Source organism: Rattus norvegicus, chromosome 5, assembly GCF_021556685.1.
Source record: "Rattus norvegicus strain SHRSP/BbbUtx chromosome 5, alternate assembly SHRSP_T2T, whole genome shotgun sequence".
In the NCBI taxonomy this organism is placed as follows: Eukaryota; Metazoa; Chordata; class Mammalia; order Rodentia; family Muridae; genus Rattus; species Rattus norvegicus.
The window spans coordinates 26,914,923-26,931,580 of record NC_141538.1 but is presented as its reverse complement, the minus strand read 5'-3'; the positions used below and the strand labels follow the sequence as shown (position 1 = coordinate 26,931,580).

At 43.1% G+C, this 16,658-nt stretch overlaps 1 long non-coding RNA gene across 2 annotated transcripts in view; it reads left to right on the top strand.

Annotated features, from left to right (window-relative positions):
* Positions 1-225: 225 nt before the first annotated feature.
* LOC102551006 (uncharacterized) overlaps positions 226-16,658 on the top strand; it is a 36,240-nt gene continuing 19,807 nt past the window's right edge. The window contains exons 1-3 of one of the 2 annotated variants that reach the window (XR_015620641.1): positions 226-293; positions 2,240-2,462; positions 4,932-5,100. This is a non-coding gene — a long non-coding RNA (uncharacterized LOC102551006). Of the gene's footprint in view, positions 294-364; positions 567-2,239; positions 2,463-4,931; positions 5,101-16,658 lie in introns of those variants that run through there. The other variant, XR_015620640.1, reaches the window with a different exon arrangement.

Below are 16,658 nucleotides of genomic sequence, written 5' to 3'. Positions count from 1 at the left end.
TCTCGCCCGTTGACACATAAACAAAATTTAAAATAAAATGTTTTAAAGAAAGAACCATGGCTGTAGGATTAACTGTGGGGTCCCACGTCTGCTCTGTCACAGGGCTCGGGCTGCTCGGAGAGGCAGCGGGAAGTTGACTGATCGCTTGTCTATGCCCCTGGTCTGGTGTCCGGCTGTGGGTAGTGGGAGATGGGTTCTCAGGTTCTTGGGCATCCAGGCGCCGTTGGAATGCCGAGGAAGAGCTGAAAATGGAGTGGGGGCTGTGGGGTTGGATCTAGTTCCGGGCTGAGGGGGTAAAGAGGGGGTGCTCCGGCTGGTCCCTCGGAGGCGGGGGTGGGGTGGGGGGGGTTGGCTAGTCCGCAGTGGGCCTGAGCTTGGCGGTAGCTGCTGGAAGCTCAGGGAGGCTTTCTTCGGGAGATTAGACTGCGGCCGGCTCTGTAGGCCAAGGCCTTCTCTGTGGCTGCCCAAGGCGGATCCTGATGAAAAGAGGCAGTCCATGGTTTCCAGGCGTTTATTGTCATGGCGGAAAATGGATGAGTAAAGCCGTACCCTACCTACTTCTCAGAGTGGGCCTGAGATTAAGTACTGTTTACAGGGAGGAGTGTCTGGGAAGGGAAATTCATTGGCTAAGCCTCCAGGCCTTTAGATACCTCAATATAATGGCGATCTGTCTTGAGTCTATGTGACTTGTGGTCAGGTCCTCTACCTGTTAAGGGGCTTGGGGCATTGCCCTTACGTGACTGGTGGTCACAAATCTATGGAGGGCTGCGGATAGTGACTAGCCTGGTTTCCTAGGAGTCAGGTTAAACGCCTACCATCCCTCGGGGTCTCCGGAATTTCAAACATCCTCAGCTGGGAACCAGGGTCTTTCACTGTCCCACACATGGCATCATAGTCAACGATAGATTAACATGTGTAGCTTTATCTAAAATCTATTCCCTTCTGGTGACAGAACTCATGCCTTCTTCACTGAAACTGCCCTTACTGCGCATGTATCTGGATGGAATATATCTATTCCAGGATTTTATGAGAGGCTTAGGGCTAGCTAACCTAAGCATTGGATTCATTTTCTCTGGCTATCTTAGCTACTGCCCTTTGGCTGCGAAGGGACAACACGATCAAGGCGACTCTTATAAAAGAAAGCATTTAATTGAGAGCTTGCTCACAGTTTAGTACAGCGGTTTCTCCACCTTCCTTTAATACAGTTCCTCATGTGGTGGTGACTTCCAAGCATACCATTATTCTCATTGCTACTTCAGAACTGTAATTTCCTGCTCTTATGAATAGGTCGTAATATAGCTATCTGTGTTTTCTAATAGTCTTAGGCAATCCCTGTGAAACGGTTGTTTGATGTCTGCCCCACTAAGGGTTGCAACCCACGGGCTGAAAACTGCTGGTTTGGAGGATTAGTCCATGATCTCTGTGGTGGTAAGCAGACAGGAATGATACTGGAGCCACAGCTGAGGGCTTTACATCCTGATTTGCACCAGCAGGCAGAGATGGAGGGAGACGACAGAGACTGAGCCTGGTGTGGGTTTCGAAACCTCAAAGCTCATCCTCGGTGACACATGTGCTCCATCAAGGCCACACCCACTCCAAAATGCCACACCTTCCAATCCTTTCCAAGCAGTTCCACTAACTAGGGAGCAAGCATTCAATGTATGAGCCTATGGGGGGTGGCCAGCCTCATTCACACCACCACACGGACCACACTGATGGACTTGGGGGATGCGCACGTAAGCCGAGGAGGCCTGATGTGTTTTCTAATAGTCTTAGGCAATCCCCGTGAAACGGTTGTTTGACGTCTGCCCCACTAAGGGTTGCAACCCACGGGCTGAAAACTGCTGGTTTGGAGGATTAGTCCATGATCTCTGTGGTGGTAAGCAGACAGGAATGATACTGTTCTAGGAATGATACCCGAGGTTTTGCTTTGAGCTGCAAGGAAGACAAACCGTGAATGCTCTCACTCAGCTATAGAAAGTGAGCTTGCAGGTGCCGAGACAATGGAGAAAAGCGTGCCCAAGACTGAGGACTTAAGCTAAGGCGAAGGGAGACACCCAGTGCCACAGGCATGGTTATAGCCCCTGAAGCTAGTTGAGTTGCCAGTTCCTCACATGGATGGAATTGTTATCATTTCCTTAAGCCAACGTGGAGTTTGCTAACGCTTGTTTTTAAATGAATATTTGTTTACTTATTTAAAGGTTTAGTCATTTTACGTGTTCATGTGCTCCATCTTCAGGATCACCATAGCAGGGCATCGGATTCCATTATCAGATTCTGAACTACCATGTGCTTGCTGGGAATTGAACTTGGGACGTCTGGAAGGGCGGGGTTTCTAACCATTGAGCCATCTCTCCGTATCCATGAAATTTTATTTTTGACACAGACTGTGGTCATATCTCTCAAGCTTGTCTAGAATACCTAATCCTCCCATCTCAGCCTCGTGAGTGCTGCGATTGTAGGTATGTACTGCTACCCTCAGGTTAATCAATGGATGTTAAGTTATCATTTGTTGATCAGTTACTATGTGCTGAACGTTGTTCTTTGTGCTCTGGGTACACTCATTCATTTAATGCTGTGAAAGAGGAACCGTAGTAACCTTTACTTTTCAATCATAAAATCTTTGTTTTGCTTAAAAGGTTTATTTATTTAATGTGTGTGGGGGTTTTGGCTACATATCCATGTGCGTAGAGAAGACGGCACCCAGTCCTGTTATATTGTGAGCTGCCATGTGTGTGTTGGGGATTAAACTCTCAGAAGAATACCTAGTACTCTTAACCACTGACTGAGCCTTGTTCCACCTCATCAGTCACGGAATCCTAAGGCTGTGCAACTTTCATGAGGGCGTGGGATTAGTTAGTACTAATTCTGAAATCCAAATCCAAGCCACTGTACTTTAGGAACAAACACTTAAACAATAAACCTATGAGACCTTTTTAAAAATAACCTGGTAAAAATTCTAAAGTGTTCAATTCTATTTCTTAGGCTGTTAGAGCCTGAGGGAGTCAGCAAAGTGACACTCACTATAGTCCTAGCTCATGGGAGGTGAAGGCAGGAGGCTCAGAGACATTCAGAGTCAGCCTGGGGCCCCTGAGACTCTGTCTCAAATAAATAAGCAAAACCAGAGGAGAGGGGGAAAAAAAACCAGAAAGCAAAGACTTGTGAACAGATAATAAAACAAAACAACCACAAGACACAAATCACAGTTCGTAGGCTTCTCAGGATGTTAGTTGGAAATTGTGTCACACACTGAAACTCTATGCAGCAGTCATTCCCCCTCCTCCCTGTGATATCAGGAATCAAAACAGAGCCTTGCACGTGCATTCGTGCTGCCTTCCCCATACCCTTAGTTAACCCTTCTACTTACAGTTGATGGTTGCCAAGTCCTGCATGGCCCAGCAAGGAACAGAGTGACATGGTTCCCACCCCTGGAATAGAGCCAGCAGGGAGTGGGCTTCCACAAGTGTTGACAGTTGCTGTGGATGTAAGGCTTGCTTGTATAATAATGCATGCATTTACGTGTTCCTCCTTTCAAGGAATGTTCTCTCTGCCAAGGTTAACGACTCCACGATATTCAGAGTCCAGGAGATCTCTGGGGAGTAAAAACAACTCTTTTAGAATATTTTCTAACAGGATTTCTGATTTGGGTTGGAAGAACCATAGGGAGTGAACAGAACTCTTTTAGAAAAAAATTTTTTTCTAGAAAATTCAAGAATTTTTTTTCTAGCAGCGTTTCTGTCTTTGGATGGAAAGCTCATGAGTTTGGGATGTTTATTTAGCGTGAAGAACTGTCTTGAGCAGAAAGCTATCTCTAGCAAGGAGCTATCTCGAGCAGAATGAAGAGCCAAGAGCTATCTACAGACATCAGTCTAGGGAGCAATCTCGAGCAGACTGCAGACTGCCAGCTTGTACCCACGATTAACTTTGAGTCACTCTTCTTGCTGCTCCCAAACACCCCTTCCTCAGAATCCCTCTCCAAGCGGAGGCTGGTCCTCCACAGATGGTGACTTAGTCTCCTCTTCTCTGAGATGTGCACTGTGTCATTTGTCCTAGGTTCTCACTCCTAACCCATTGTCTGTGGTGAGTCTTCTCCCTGAAGACTACTGCTAGAGTTTGGATGATATAAATTAATTATAACTGGGTTCCATTCTGCTTTGTAATGCTGTAATTAAACACCGATAAAGATCAACTGGAGGAGGAAAAGGTTAATTTGGCCGGTCACAACATACCATCAAGTGAAGTCAGGGTAGGAACTCAAGGCAGGAACCTAGAGGCAGGAAGCACAGCATGAACTATGGAAGAATGTGGCTTTTTGGCTTTCTCCCCAGAGGCTTGCTCTGCCTGCTTATTTGCTTGCTTGCTTGCTTCTTCTTCTTCTTCTTCTTCTTCTTCTTCTTCTTCTTCTTCTTCTTCTTCTTCTTCTTCTTCTTCTTCTTCTTCTTCTCTTTTTTAAAGCGAGTAATTTATTTGAAATTTAAAAAGGAACAAAAGCAAATGAGAATTCAATAACTACTAAAATCCTCCATGGTGGTAGCATTTTTCTTTATTTAAAATAGACTTTCCGTATAATGCATCCTGACATACTCACATTATAGTCATTATATTTCATATAGTATATGTCCCCTGTGCCACCCACACAGTTCCCTCTTAGTTTCTCCCCACCTCACCTCCTACCCAGATTCATCCCCTTTCTATCTCGTTTGAAAACACCCAGACTGCTTTCTTATACACTCCTGGACCCCCTGCCCAGGGGTGACACTGCCCATAGTGGGCCGGGGTCTGCCTCATCATTAATTAAGAATGCCCCATGGGTTTACTTGCAAGCCAGTCTGGTAGAGGTGTTTCCTCCCCTGAGGTTTCCTACTGTGACTCTACCCGTGTCAAGTTGACGCAGACCTGACCAGTAAAAACGGTATTTCTATTTTCCCAAGGAGCAGCCTTCAGCCTGTCTACTGTGTTACAAGACAGAAGAGTGCACGTGTAGCTTTCAGCGTGGCACTGTGAACATCTTCCCAGATGTTGGAAGAAGCTGCATAAAAACAGTCTCCTTAGTCACCCGTGCTCCACTCTGACTAGAGTAGATGGCAGGAGCCACCTCAGGTAGGAAGACTGGTTTGCCTCACAGTTTCAAGGGCTCTTTGTAGCAGAAACGTGTGGCAGAGCCCCTCTGTTGTGGCATCGGGAACACAAGACAGAAGTCCTCAAGCACAGTAGAAGCAGAGCGCTAGCTGGAAACAGGGAGCACACTATAACCTTTAACCCCTTCCCTGGCCCTTCTAGTGACCTATTTCTTTCAGTTAGGCCCTAACTAAAGGTTCCATAACCCTTTGAAATAGCAACACTAGCTATCTGGGGAATTAAGCATTCAAAATATGAGTGAGGGGGTGGAGGTGTTATTTTCTGCCTAATTTATAGGAACTCCCAAATCTAACCTTATGGTTTCATTGTATTCCTGTTATCCCATCCATTGGCAACTTGGGGACTATGATGCTTTGATTTTGTGTTGACTAGGCCAGGCTCCATCCCTCACTAGGAGAATGAAGTCAGTGCATCTGAGCCAAGTGACCTACACCCAGACACTGGAACCCAGAAGGGTGATTGGAAATGCTGTCACTGCAAAAGACAGATTTACAGCCTGGCAGGCCTCAAACACCAATGCTTGATACAGTCCTCAGGGCAAGAGTTAGCACTCCAACCATGTCTTCTGCCAAAGTTCGTTGACATTTCATGCAGTTCAAAACATGGTGGCTGCCTAATTTGTTTGCAAAGGTGCTGAGAATAAAAGCACAGGGAAAAAGTTAAGCATAGGGTTGGGGATTTAGCTCAGTGGTAGAGCGCTTGCCTAGCCAGTGCAAGGCCCTGGGTTCGGTCCCCAGCTCCGAAAAAAAGAAAAAAGGAAAAAAAAAAGTTGAGCATAAAGTCACGCAGAAATCCAAAAGAGCTGAGTTGAGAACTTCCTTCTGATACTCATGGGAACTGAGGAAAAGAAAAGAAAGATGCCTTCTGCTGACAGAGTCCTCGAAGGGATGTAATTCAGTTGGTTATGAGCCTGAACACCAAGGCTCGATTTCCTGCATGTAATGACACTTACACCTGCAGTACTGGCACATGGGAGGTAGATCAAAAGTTCAAGGTTATTTTCATATTCATTGAGAGTTTGGAGCCAGCTTGAATGGGGGAGGAGTGGAGGGAGAGAGGGATTGGGAGAGAGAGAGACAGAGAGACAGAGAGAATTAATTCGATACAAACAGTTGAGTTGCTTGGAGAATATATTCTAGCACTGAATCTTGAGAGGGGGGAAAAAAAAACCCACTCCCTCATTCCAGCCTATGATAATGCTGAACATGGAGTGCCTTGGGTTTGGTTCCTAAAATGGAGTCATAGATGGGATTTCCTGCACAGACGATTGAGTGAGGGTGACTTTTTAGAAGGGCTTAAGGAAGGAGCCGGGCAGGCTAGAGGAAGAATCTTAGCAGAGATGTTCTCTACTCAGTGTGGTTCTATAGGTCCTAGAGTTGGAGGTACAGTGATTGTTCTGCCTTGAGGTGAGAGAGGAGGAGTCTGGCCTTCAGTATCTTTGTATACCAGCATGGTGTGTAGCATGTTTCCCAGGCATCTTCAGATGATAACAGCCAGGCCAGTCCAGAGCGATGTTCTAATTTCACAGCTTTGAGCAATTATGCATTGACAGGCAGAGCAGACATAGGCATACGGGCAGAAAGATGGGGTCAGTAGTCTGAAGAGCTGAGGAGAGGGTCTCAACAATATCCTTTAAGGAGAACAACATCTACAATCCAGGAAATAGCTCCAGAACTCTCATTAACAGAGTCTACTGTGCCTCGTTTGAGAGCCCCCAAAGCCCACCAAGGAGCCCACTCCAGTGTGATTGCACTAGGGTCTCATTATTCAAGCTCAAGTTTGGGCCACACCACCATCTTTGACACAGTAGCACTGGAGGGTGAAGACTCCGGGTCTCAGCTGCACACACACACACACACCTGATTTGGGGTGGGGGGTTACTGTGGAATTTTGTTGCGCTTTAAAATAGTTGGCTGTTTTGGGAGCCAAATCATGAACGTAACTTCTGCTTTCCTCCTGATTGGTGGTTGTCGGGAAGTGAAGTGCGTTAGAGAGAGTAACCTGGAGATGCTGGCTTGTTGGTTAACTCGAGTTCAACTTCAGGTTAAGTTTCGTAAAATGGAATCTCAACCCAAGATCTTGTCTCTCAAGCCCAAAGTGGTGACACACGTGTAACCTCAGGACTGAGGAGCAGAGAGGGTGGAATTCTGGTCTTCATGGCCAGACAGCCTAGCCTCGTTGCCAAGTTCCAGGCTAATGAGAGAACTTATCTCAAAAACAAGGTACTGGAACACGGGAAATGGCTGCCGAGGTTGTCCTCTGGCTGTCACACAGGCGTACAGATGTGCACTTACATACATACGAAGGGAACACGAAAGCTGTGTTCCTGACAAGCACATGGTGGAGGTGTGGGCGGCTGCTTCTCTGTGTTTGGTTGCTTTTGAGACAGGACCTGGCTATGTAGCTCAGACTAATCACAGACTAGATCCTCCTGCCTCAGCCTCCTGGTTGCTCTTATCACAGGCAGGCCCCTCCACAGCAAACTGCTTTCTAAAGGGTATCTCAGGCAAGGCGCAGGTCAGACGAGTACATTGGAGCGAAAAGAAAATCTGTGAAGTGCCAAGATGATGGCAAAGTATGAATCCTAATCTAACCCAGAGACGGAATTCAGAACATCCAAGAAGGGAACAGTGGCTTGCTCTTAGGACAAGTAACCATCAACACCAAATGTTATGTCCAACGTTTTCATAAAAGTCAGCTGCTGGAGTTTGTCTAGAACTTCAGACACACTTGTGACACAACACAGACAGTGTAAAGTTACAGTTGTGGACAATGAAGCCACATTTATTTATTGATCTCTTTTACTTCTTTCCTTTAAATTTTTTTTGTGACTGTGAATTAAAGGTTCCCTTCTTCTTAGAAGGGACCTTCCACCACACGTCTGTTAAATATTCTAAAAGACTAGAGCCTTGTGGTATGGAGAATTGTGATGCTGCAGTTCCAAAACAAAATTATCTCGAGCTACCTATCTTTGGCTCCCTTAATTCATTGCCTATCTATGTCTGATCTAACATCCTTATGGCTGTGGGGCAAAACCTTTTCAAACATACTAACTTAGTAGATGGCTAACCTCTCTCAACCTAAAAGCTAACACTGTCACCAGATAGGGCTGGGAAGACTGGTTAAAAGCAGTCATAACTGCTCTTATAGAGGACACAGGTTCCATTTCCAGCACCAACATGGTGGCTCATGATAGTCTGTAACGCCAGTCCTAAGGAACATTAAATACATATGAAAAATACCCAACAAATAGAATGTCTCCTTACTAATGTTAACTTTCAAATCACCGTGTGAAGATGTAAATGGGTCTTTGTGTCACGAAATAGTTGCAATTTGTTTTTTAAAGACCAGAGTTCAAAGACGCCCTACTGGAGTCAGCAGTCATTGCAGTAGCCAGGGAAGGTATCTAGGAACCTAGTTTGGAGACTTGCGAGAGGCTCATATGTGGAAAGCTTTTGGGACTAGAAACTTGGCAAAGTTGACATTGGGCTAGAACACATCATTAGGTTCAGCAGGAATTTGACTTTGGGCTAGGACAGGAAAGAGGCTAGGAAGAATATTTACATTTGGGCTAATAAAAAGCTCAACTTAAACTCAGAAAGGAATGTGTGGCATTCCTTTTATCTTGGTCATCCTGATAAGCCCCTAGAAACAGTGATCACGGGACTTTGATTATTGCCCTGTTTGTTCCTTGACCTAGGATTGACCTTATTATTTGCATGTATTTAAAATGGTATAGAAGTAGACTGGGAACAAACCCGCTTCAGCCTCAGCACTGGCTGCGGTCATGCTATGGTCTTTTCAAATTGTCTTTTTCTTTTTAATCCTCCCTCCCTGCCTGGAGAACCCATTGACTGAGATGGCTTGGTCACCCATAGGGTCAGGTTGGGTTGAGAGATGCTGGATCATTGAGAGAGGTGTGAATTGGTCTATGAAAATGACAGACAGATGGCAGTACGGTAACTCAAGCGTGCTGCATTAAGCATTTGGACCACGCCGAGAGGACCCTGCCTGTTGGCCCTTGGACTGGATAGTTAAGAACAGGTTGATGGGACTGCCATTGTTGTCACCATGGTGGTGTTAGGTTCTTGGTTATGGGGGTCCATGTGAAGCTCTTGAGCTGTTTGCGCCCATAAGTTCTCATGAACTGGTCTCTCTGGCATGGTTTTAATATGACCATGAGCCCATGTATTCCCAACCTTCGGCATAGGTTCCCAGGTTGCACCCTTTTACTTGCACGATGAACACATTGTTTTCCAAAGTGTGTATCATGGTTCATGCTGGACAGGTATCTACATGCACAAGGAAGATTGAAGGTCACCATGGCTCTATGCTTGCCTTCAAAGTGAAGCCAACTGCTGCTTTTAAAATGGACTTACTCAGGGCAAGGCACGGGTAGAAAGCTACTGTCTGTGCAGTCGAGAGAAACTTAGAGCAGGACATAGCTTGATCTTCATAGTAGCTCAGACTGGCCTTGAACATACAGTGGTCTTCCTACGATACCCCTCCCCCCCCACCCAGTGCCAAGATTACAGGCCCGAAGTGCTACCAACCCCTTGTATTGTGCACTTGAATTAGAATAGAAAGAATATTTAAGGGGGCACGGGAGGGGGAGAAACCTCTTTACCTTGATATCTAGGTTGCATTTCCTGCTGGTCAAGAGTCAATAACCTTCATCTATGCTACATGCACCCAGGAAGTCATCCATTTAAAAATATTTTCCAATTTCATGGAATGTAGGTTTTTAAAGTATGTACTTGTCTTAGTTAGGGTTTTACTGCTGTGAACAGACACCATGACCAAGATAACTCTTCTAAGAACAACATTTAATTGGGGCTGGCTTACAGGTTCAGAGATTCAGTCCATTATCATCAAGTCAGGAGCATCCAGGCAGGCACGGTGCAGGAGGAGCTGAGAGTTCTACATCTCCATGTGAAGGCTGCTAGCAGAATGCTGACTTCCAGACAGCTAGGATGAGGGTCTTAAAGCCAACACTCACAGTGACACACCTACCCCAACAAGGCCACACCTTCTAACAGTGCCATTCTCTGGCCCGAGCATATACAAACCATTATCATACTTATGATTTCCTGAGTTTCTGGTTACCGTCTCCCGCTTCATTTCTAATTTTATTACTTTAGATAGCCTTTCTCTCTGAGTTAACTGGTTTAAGTGTTTGTCTATCCTGTTTCTTTTCAAAGAACAGGTTCTGGTTTCAGTGCTTTAGCTGTGACTTTGAACTTTGTATTGCATGAGAAAATGCTTCCTTCCTTCCTATGTTTAGAGCAGATGCTTTTCAATTTCTCTCCATTTAATACTATGCTGGATATAAGTTCATCCTTTTTAGAGTGAGGTATGTTCCTCTGCTCTCTAATTTCCTTAGGGCTTGTATCATCCGGTGATTGTATCATCTAGTTTTGGTACCAGAGCATACTGGCTTCATCCAGTGAATTTGATAGTGAGCTTTTCCTTTTACTCTGAGGGTTGGTTGGAGGAGGATTGACATTTGTTTTTCCTGAAGGCTTGACAGAATCTTGCATCAAATCTGTTCAGTTCTGAGTCTTTTTTTTTTTTTTTTGGTTGGGGGAGTTTTTAATTGTTAATTTCATTTCTGTTTCTATATTCCTGAATTAATTTCAGAAGTTCATATAGTCAAGGAACTCATCCATTGCTGCCTTCTTTCCTGCTGTTTCAAAATGTGTTTCCAAAGGTATTTCCTAAAAATCATTTGGGTTTCACTGGAATCAGTTGTAACTTTCATGTCAAATTTGCAAATTTGATAATTTTCTCACTTTTTGTTAGTCTAGGGATTTGTTTATTTTTTCAAAGATTCAAGTCTTTGTTTTATTGGTCATTTGTATTATTCTTGTAGTCTCCATTTTATACATTCAATTTTAATTTTAATCTTTATTTTTTCTTGCTGTTTCCTGGTTTTGGACTTGATATGTTCTTCTCCCTTTTTTTTAATTTTTGTTTTTATTTATTTATTTATTTAGTTTAGGACTTTGAGGTTCATCATTAGGTTATTTATTTAAATGTGAATTTTAAACATATGTACGTATACCCATGAACTTGCCTCTTAGCAGAGCCTTAGTTATATCCCCAAGTTCTTATAAATCTCTATTTTAATTCAATTCTAAATTTTTTTCCTTCCTGATTTCTTCAGTGATCCACTGGGTCATTCCAAAGTATATATTTCAGTCTCTAGTTATTTGTACAATTTCAATCCTTTTCCTTGCTATCAACTTCTGGTTTATTCCACTATGACCAGATTTTTTTTTTAAAACCAACATGTTATTTTGACTCTTTTGTACTTGCTGATATTTGCTCTGTAGTCCAGCACACCATTTACTTTAGAGGCTGTCCCATGTCCTGATCAAAGAGTCTTCCACATCATTTGAACGGATATTCTGTGGTTGTCTGTTAACATCTATTTGATACCTGCTATAGTTTTTAACTTTAAAGTTTCTTCTTTTTGGTTTGGATGTCATATCTAAACATAAGAGTTGGGTATTGTGTCATGATCTATCTGATTTCTTTTTTATAGATATTTGTGTTAATTTTATCAGATTGGGAGCCCCACCATTTTGTACATATATACTTACAATTGTTGAATTTCTTTTGGGTCCCCTCGGCCTTGTGTGTGTATGTTTGTGTGTGTGTGTGTTTGCATGTGTGTTTGTGCATGTGATCATGTGCATGTGTGTGCGCATGCACATATGTGTGTGTTATAGTATATGTACATATGTGTACAAATGCACTTACCTGTTGTATATGTGTAATCCACAGTGGATGTCAGGTGTCTTCTTTTTACTCTCTACTTTATTCCCTGAGGGACATGGTCTCTCACTGAACTAGGAGCCAAGCAAGTGGACAGCAAGCCCCAGCAACCCTCTAATCCCTTGTCTATTTCCACACAGCAATGGTAAAAGGGCGCACACACACACACACACACACACACACACACACACACACACGGCCATGCTAGGAGATATATATATATATATATATATATATATATATATATATATATATATCTATATATATATATCACATGTATAAATGATCCAAACTCAGGTTTTTATGAGTTTCCTGCGATTTTACCTGCTAAGTCATCTTCTTGGTCCCACTGCTGTTATACCATCCTGATGAGCTATTCCCTTTAATACTGTGTATTGCTTCTTTGTTTCTCTTAACTAAGTTTGGTTTGAAATCTACCTTATCAAGAATCAGAATGGCCATACATACCGGCTTGTTAAAAAAGTATCAGTGTGTTCTCTTTCTGGGTCCTCAAAACTTGGGGACAGCTAATTGCATAGGAGTGGGTGTGAGCTGGACTTTATCCTGCTCTTGATTGAGCATTGGACAACTGTCCTTGTATACTACAGATATCTTCACTTTAGAGCCAGAGGCCTCGGCTGACCTTACTTAGCTTTGCAGTTTGTGAGTGGGTGGGTTGTGGGTCTCCTCAGATCATACTCTGTGAGGTGGCTACCGTACTAGTTGGCAGCTGTGTTGAGAATGTGGGAACACTAAGATCTATATAGGAGAACTGTCTTGTTCTTTAAAGATGTCTTAAGCATTAATCACTTTGCTAGAAGGAGACACTTCAGAGTTCTCAGACTCTTCAGTGAGTGGCAGGTAGGTGGTGCCTTGCCAGATGTTGGTCCACTGGCTGACCTCAGGCTTAGGGCTATGCAACTTCTGAGTTCCTCTCAGTTGACTAGGTAGACTCCTGGTCACTAAAGAGCAGAGCTTCTTGTGACCTGCACTTCTCAGCCTAGAGGGTTTATCCCTCTAGTTCCTCCTGTTTGTCTTCTAGTACTGTCTCTCATGGGGCTGTGGCAGTTTCTAGTACTGTCTCTCATGGGGCTGTGGCAGTTTCTAGTACTGTCTCTCATGGTGGGGCTGTGGCAGTTTGAGTTTAGGCTTTCTGTCTTGTTATTTCCTGTTTTCAGGCCCCAGAGTAACTCACTTTTAAATAACATGAGTTTTTTAAAAGAGAATGTCTGGGTGCTGCCCTCAGAGTCATACATAGAATGACAATTCAGAGTCCTCTACACTTTTGACCTTTCTAGTAAGGACCCACAAAATCCACATCCGGAGCTGAGGCTTGTGAATGCTGTGGGCTCCCTTGAAGGGAGGTTCTCACCAGGGTCACTTGGCTTTCTTTTTGAGTGGGGCTTCTGTCCCACTTCCATTCCACATGCCCCCAACCCCCACCAATGGCCAAGTGGCTGAGCTCCAGTTGGCTCAGCTTTTCTGTGTGTTTCTGGACACTTTAATGGTTCTATCAGCATCTTTATGGATTTCCAAAGCTCTGTTTTGTTTGGAACAGTCTTGGACACACACACACACAAACACACACACACACACACACACACACACACACACACACACACACACACACACACACACAAACACACACAGAGTTTGGCCTACCCCACTGCATATATGTGCACCAAATGCTTGACTGGTGTCCAATGGTGTCAAATCCCCTGGAACTGGAATTACAGACAATTCTTAGCTGCCATGTGGGTGCTGTGATTTGAAGCCAGGTCCACCAGAAGAGCAGCTGGTGCTCTTAATAACTGAGCCATCTCTCCAGTCCCTTTCTTCTTCGGGTTTATTTTTGTAGTGCTGAGGACCAAACCCAGGGCCTTGTTCATACAAACCAAGCATTCTGTTACCTTCCTAGCTCTGAGTCTATTCTTTCTCACGTCAACTGCTCATCTTAACTCGGTCTTCAATCTTAGCACTTGGAGGCAAAGGCAGATGGATCTCTGTGAGTTTGAAGCCAGCTTGGTCTACAAAGGAAGGTTCCAAGCAATGCTACTGTCTTAGTGTTCTATTGTTGTGAAGAGACACCATGACTGCAGAGCTCATATAAAGGGCAGCATTTAACTGGGGCTGGCTTGCAGTTTCAGAGGTTCAGTCCATTCTCATCATGGTGGGGAACATGGCAACACAGGCAGACATGCTGCTAGAGAAGTAGTTGAGAGTTCTACATCTGAATCCACAGCAGCAGGAAGTGAGAGACTTAGAATGGGTTTTTAGAAGCCCCAACCTCAACCTCAATGACATACTTCTTCCAACGAGGCCTAATTCTTTCAAATAATGTCACTTCCTGGTGACTAATCATTCAAAATATGGGTGTATGGGGTCCATTCTTATTCAAGCCACCAAAGCTACCTAGTGAAACCTAGTTTCAAAAACAAAACAAAACAATCCAAAGAACCCCAAATAGGGGGATTTCAAATCCTTGGGTTCTTATTTGCATAGCTGTTCTTCCTACTTGACTGTATTTTTAGAATTGTGATAAAGAGGCACTGTAAGTCCATGCAGAAAGTTTCCAGGGATTCTTAGAAAATTTTAGCAACCCAAGTCACAGGAAGGCCCAATACTAAATAAATGACAACTCTGGACAGATGAATCTAGGCCAGAACGGGGAACCCCATGAGTATCATAGAATTCTTTTTCAAGGGGAATGAGAACAAGGTGAGTTTGCCAGTCCCAGTACATTGAATATTCCAAATTTTTCTTTTTTCTCCTTTTACTCTTTTAGGCACTACAAGCACAGAGATCTCTGTATAAATTAAAAACAAAACAAAACAACTCAATTTATCTTAAATATCTAAGAGTACAGTTGGATTTAACATAATCATGTTTTGTGTTCTTTTAGTTTTTGCCTGTATTTATGATAATTATTGATTTCATGTGATTGTGTGTCTAGCTGTTCATCTGTGTCTATGACTTGACACTTTTGTTTCACATTTGTACTTGTATGTGAGACTTAATATGGAGGTGTTTGCCTCTCTGTAACTATATGGATTTCTTCCCTTTTTCCCCCTCTGAAAATTGATTATTAATTTAATTGTATTTATTTGATTTAATTGATTATTATTATTTTTTTTTTGGTTCTTTTTTTCGGAGCTGGGGACCGAACCCAGGGCCTTGCGCTTCCTAGGTAAGCGCTCTACCACTGAGCTAAATCCCCAGCCCCTTAATTGATTATTTAAGTTTGCTATCTCATTCAAGTCCTAATGAAATTACAGACATATGGCAGTTAGTTGTTAAACTGTCCTGGGACCAAAGAAAATAAGTTCCCTCAAAGAGGTATCTTAAAGTACAACTGATTTACTTAAGAATAAATACATCAACAGTCTCCATCTGTGCCTGGAGCTAAGAATGTCCCACAGCCCTCTGTACCCAAATCCCTCCCAGAGAGAGCTGCTCTCCCAGGAGTGCTCTCACTCCTAAGCCCACAGGTAAGACCCCATAACTTTCGCTCCAATAACTGTCCAAAGACGGATATATTTTGGGCTAAAGTCCTGGTTTGATATGTTGCTTATTGATATTGGAATTGATAGAAGGTATTTAGTTTGTGTTATGAATTACCCCGCTAAAGGCCATATGGCTTGTTGATGCCACTAGTGAGGGTTTGTGGTTATTTTTGATATTTACCACAACAGGAAGCTCGGATTCTCTTAATGTCTCCATGGGAATTCTGGGTTCATTTCCTGTTATCACAGAGTACAAAAGCCTATCAGGCTCATTGTTTAACACTATTGTTTAGCTTACTTCCTTTTTAAAAAATTGTTTAATCTTCATAATGGGTGTGAATTTGAGTATTATTACTCTGGGAGAGAGTGCAAGATACAAGCTTTTCTGGTTACAGACTAAGGAACACTATTTTGGGAGGAAGATTTTGTCTTTGTGTTTTTAAAAAGTGTGATTAGGCTCTCACAGAGTCATACTGATCAGATTTGAGAGAGATAGACGGCCTGAAAAACTAGATTCAGGAGAATAGAACAAAAGGATATATCTATTCTAAACTTTTGTCCTGAGAGTTGTATTTTGCAGAGTGTGCCTATGTGGATTCCTGGTCTCAAGGGCTCTCAGCTGGGTCCAGTCGGAGCACATCCGGCTACAGCATTTGTTTCATTCTTCCTACCCCCTACCCCCAAGGATATCTCACCACCCATGTACAGCTTGAAGAAGTTATGGAGGAGTCATAGCCCCAATTTCCTGGACTTCTGGGGGACTGAAAGTGATTATTCTAAAGTTGTTTTTATGAGGAATTTAGAAATGGTTGTAATATAACAGGGAGGAATTAGCTAGATTGAGTTGTACAGCCATAATCTCATTTGGTAACTAAGCTAAAATCATATCTTTGCTTTGGTATAGAACTTATTTGTCAAAAAAGTTTAAAAGTACAAGGCTTAGAGCCAGTCCTTCTATTGATGTCATTACAAACTTCTGAGTTGATTACGCCTGTGAGTTAAGGGCCAAATAGCAAATTCATGGCTCTGAGTTTGCGGGAATACTTTCAAGATAATATTTAAAATATAAATACAACAGTGCAGATTACCTTATATAGATAGGTTTTCAAAAATGTCAGAAATCCACAAAATTTGAGATTTAAAGTTATTTGTCTTTTGTTGAGACATATCTCTCCTAACAGTTCCCCTTTGGTGGATTTAATGAAGAATTTGAACATCTCTATCTCCAGGTGAGAC